The sequence below is a fragment of the Nomascus leucogenys genome, chromosome 2 (assembly GCF_006542625.1).
Source record: "Nomascus leucogenys isolate Asia chromosome 2, Asia_NLE_v1, whole genome shotgun sequence".
Classification (NCBI taxonomy): Eukaryota; Metazoa; Chordata; class Mammalia; order Primates; family Hylobatidae; genus Nomascus; species Nomascus leucogenys.
This window is the reverse complement of record NC_044382.1, coordinates 15,521,043-15,525,939: the sequence shown is the minus strand read 5'-3', so window position 1 is coordinate 15,525,939 and position 4,897 is coordinate 15,521,043.

Here is a 4,897-nt window from a genome sequence, read left to right as displayed (position 1 = left end):
AGAGAAAGTTTACAAAGGGGAACCAAGAAGCTTTGGGGGTGACATATACATTCATTGCCTTGATTGTGATGATAGTTTCACGATGTATACATGTCTAAACTTATCAAATTATACACTTTAAATATATGCAGTTTTATGTCAACTATATCTCACCTTAACATGTAAAAAAAAAGATGGAGGGACTTCTCTAGATTAAAAGAGGTTAAAATTCATCCAAACGTGAACAGTGGACCCTTCTTTTAGAAAAATCACATAAGATAATTGCAGGACAATTGAGGAAACTTATATATGAATTGCATAAGTAATATGGTACTTGGGTTATTTCTTCTAAGATAAAACAACAGTATCGTAGGGAAGAATTTTCTTTTTTATTCTGTTATAGCAGCCCAAAGTGACTAAGACATCATTCCTATTTTGCAGGCAAAAAATAACACAAAGATTAACTAGCTTGCCCAGAGTTATATAGGATAACTGGAAGAGCAGGTACTTATACCAGGGCAGTCTGAGTCTAGAGTTGGTACTCAAGTCTGAGCTCCCAGTGCCTCTGAAGTCCAGGCAAGAAACATAATGAGCAGGTGGGGCCTGTGACAAACTGGTACATTCAATTCCTGTTCCTCGGCCAACTCCTCACGTGTTTGGACTATTCAAAAAAAAAGCCAGAAATTTGAATTTAAAGGCAAAATTTCTTGGTTGCTTTTGTTTGATTATTTGTTTACACTGGAGAAATTTCATTTTTTAAATATAATACTGATAAGAAATAGACATTTTGAAAGAGAAATTCTGCCCATAAGCCATCAATTTACAATCTATATCAAAACTATTAAAGCCCTTTGGCACTGCTACATTAAGAAATATATTGAGAATTTCCAAGAAATTCTATCTTTATGGAATCCATGATCCAAGCCAAAAGTTAAAATATCTACCCCTATCCATGAGGCCCTGTTCAATGATTTCTGAAACTAGAAATTTCTATTATGCCAAAACACCAGATGGGTAACAGGTTTTGTGGAATGCACAAGCAGTACACACAGAACTTTGAGCATTCTTTCTCTCTTCACCATTTCACCAGGTCTCTGTGTCTATAGTACACACAGGGGACACAGAACACAGAGAAGACAATGTTAGCAAGGGAATCCTTCTCTAACTTCTGTCCCCAACCAACCTCACCTTGTCAACTTTCAAGAAGAAAAGGCAGATATGACAAAGATAATAGCATCTACTTCCTCTACTCAGTGCCACCAACAGATGCTACAAATGCTGACAGCACCATACTTCATTTAGTTCCCTGTGCAGGATTGGGGGTTTCTGAGAATCTCATTGCCAGCATACTCTTGCTCTGCTGTTTTCTCTTGAGGACCACTTGCCTTTCTTCACCTTATCACTGGGCTCAGGTCCTCACTGATGGGCTTTCATTCTAAGCCTATGGAAAAGGGAAAGAGGGGAGTAAAAGAGCAGAAAAATTCCCCTAGTGTGTGCACAACACACGTAATCCTCTACAAGCTAACATTTATGTGTTGGCAACCCCAGAGGCAGGTGCAACAAGTTAGTGCCAAGGAGAAATCAAGGTCATAATAATAGTATTATTTAAGCACTTATCATGTACTAGGTATTGGATAAGATACTCTCTAAACCTCATCACTAGAGCTCTGAGGAAGACTCTTAGGGTCATCTCAAAGATGGAGAAACTGAGACTCAGAATAAGTTTACCTGTCTCAGTCTAGGGTTCACGTTTTATAAATGCCACACCAGGGACTCCAATCCAGACCTCATGCTGGTCCCAGAGCTTTTTCAATCATAACATTCTGTCTCTAGGAGCAAAGATTTATGATGAAGAAGAAAGAATGGGGTTAGAAAAAAAACGAAAACAACTTCCAAAACAGAAGAGCACACCTCCCTATTGTAAGCTTCAGCCACCAGCTCTCCAAGGCTAGAGCTTTGTTTCTCACCTTCTCACCAACAGAATTACATGGGGGAGTTCACTTAAAATACCAATTCCTGGGTCCTACTCTAGACTTAATGAATCCACATCTCTAGGGTGGGGAATCAGGAATGTGCATTTTTAATTGCAACCCCACAGTGGATTTTAATCAGTGGTTCTTCAACTGAACCACTGAATTTGATGATTCAGAAAAGGAGGAAGGCAGAGTCTAACAATCTCTACCAGATATTCAAAGATGAAAAAGAAACTTTAAAGTAATAACTGAGGAAGGAGCTTTTGCTGCCAGACATACAATTTTTAATTTTTTTGAGGCAAACAATTATTATCAACAAACATCTCAAGGAAATCTAGTCCATTTATTTTACTTGTTTTGACATCTGCAGATAATGACAAGCTACAGGGAAAAGCAGGTTTCAGGATTGCAGCAATTAGTTAATTTGTGGCTGATTATTAAAAAATAATATATGCAGCTCCGTGTTTCTCCAGAGGTGAGAGTTACAGATTACTATGCTTGTTCCTGTTGCCACTGCCACTGTTGATGTTATTGTTTTTAAAGAATTGCAGCCTCCATATGTTTGTGAATATTAATAGTTTGAGGTTTTTCAGGTTGCCATAGCCACCTCAGCTCCCTTCTGCCAACAGGACATGGCTCACTGGCAGTCAGTATTGTGAAGGAATCCACGTATGTAAATGTAACCTGGGAAGCTGCTCAAGCTGGAAACAGCCTCTTTCCTTCCCACGATTCCCAGTTTTAATCGTTAGTAACCAAAATGCACATGCTTCCAGCCCACTAGCCATCTCAAACCCAGCACAGTTATCCTCATACATCCATCCTCCATAGCCCTGGTATCCGATCCTTCACTGTGCTTTTTTGAACCTTTATACACACATTCTGACTCGGTCCTTCCGGCAATACTTCCTCCACCTTCTCTCCTAAACTGAAACATGGCTCTTCCCTGATTATGATGATACTGAACTCTCAAGTATATGCAGATCCTGGTGATCATTTTCTTTTCTAACCCATCCCTCACCCTACTATCCCATTATCTCAAAAACTACAGGTAGGTGGGTACCAGCCTCAATGTTTCTGATTCCTCCACTGTTTGACCATTCCCTTTCAGGGAATCCTCCTTTTATTAACCTCCTCCATCTAATTTTGCCATGCCTTTCTGATCTCAATCTTTGTCTTCTAACCTCTGTGGGACCCCCAAGCTTTCCTATGGGTCCCATCTCCTATCACCCCCCTTAAGGAACTACACAGAGATTAGACGCCAGCCTTAGCTACTTTACCTCCTCTACTCTAAAGCTGTTGCTTCAGCTCCATCTCTTCTTGATTTAAGTTCTACCTACAGGCCAGATCAAATGCTTCCACCATAGTGATGAGTTTTCCCTCACAGGTACAAGGAGCTTCTTCATCCAAAGCAAAGGAATGAACAAAATGATAACTCAAAAAGTTCTCCCAAAATAGTGAGAGAACTCTTCCAGCCATTCTCAGAAAACCTCTCATGGCCTGTAGTCCAGATGTGAATAGCTCTTCCCATTCACATGAGAAATGGCTCTTCCCATTCACATTCACAAAGTCCCATTCTTGAACGATTGCCTGGGGCAAAGGAATTCCTTGCACTAATTGGCTCACCCTAGCACAGAGAAAGGGATTACAAATCCTGGAAAGCATCTTTCCATCTATAAACTGCACAGTAGGTATAAGATAAGGAAGAAGAGGCAGTTGGATGTTGGGAGGATGACATAATATTCACAATGGATGGTCAAGTCCTTCACTAATGATGGGAAATTAGTAAACACCCTGCTAAAATCAGCAGTGATTACTACATCATTTTTACCATTGATGACTACTTCTCATTCTTCTTTATATTATCATTTACTGTCAGACACTGCATGTTCTCACTCATTAGTGGTAGCTGAACAATGAGAACACATGGACACAGGAAAGGGAACATCACACACCGGGGCCTGTCACGGGGTGGGGGAGCTAGGGGAAGGAGAGCATTAGGAGAAATACCTAATGTAGATGACGGGTTGATGGTTGCAGCAAACCACCATGGCATGTGTATACCTTTGTAACAAATCTGCACATTATGCACATAGATCCCAGAACTTAAAGTATAATTTAAAAAAAAAAGTTAAAAAAAAGATTGCTCTCCATACCCTGTGCAAAGATTACTGATCTTTTCACCACTAACATACACTAACATGAACTTTTTACCACTAACATACACACCCCAAATTCTGTACCTAGCAGTGTCCATACAAGAAACCTACCTTTGATACATGCTTATTGGATAAATGAATAGATTGTAAAAGTGATCCTATCCAATGTGAAAGTCTCTTTCTGGCAAGAATTACAGATCACTCTCAATTATTTTATGCTCTTCAGTACAGAAAAATGTAATACATTTTAAAAAGTCTTTTTTATACCAAATAATATTACTAACCCATCACCATTACACAGGCACAGAGAGCAAGTATGTCTTTGGTATTTTCTGTCTAATCAGTAAACGCTTATCCTTTACTACAATTACATGCAATTTCTTCTTTTATAGCTTTCTTTCACTATTATTTCAGAGGTACATGATTCCATTTGACCAGACTAGATGCACTACGAAGAATAACATGAGACATATAATTTGTTTTGGTCAGTGTACCCTCCTAATAAAAGCTAAAAGATCTTCAAATGAATAAATTCTAAGACCCTATAGTTTTCAAAACCACAAATTATCAGAAAATCTCCAATATTATACAGTGTAAAAAGATCAAATACTTACATAGGAAAAGACTTCCCTGTTAAGATTAATCTTTGAAACGTCTCATTTTCCATAAAAAATATTTAATCATCTTATACCAATATAAAGACATATATTCTTTATTCTGCCCAATTTTTTTAATAAATGACATTACATCTAAACAATTTTATTTTAATGCTTTTGAAAAGTAGATGAT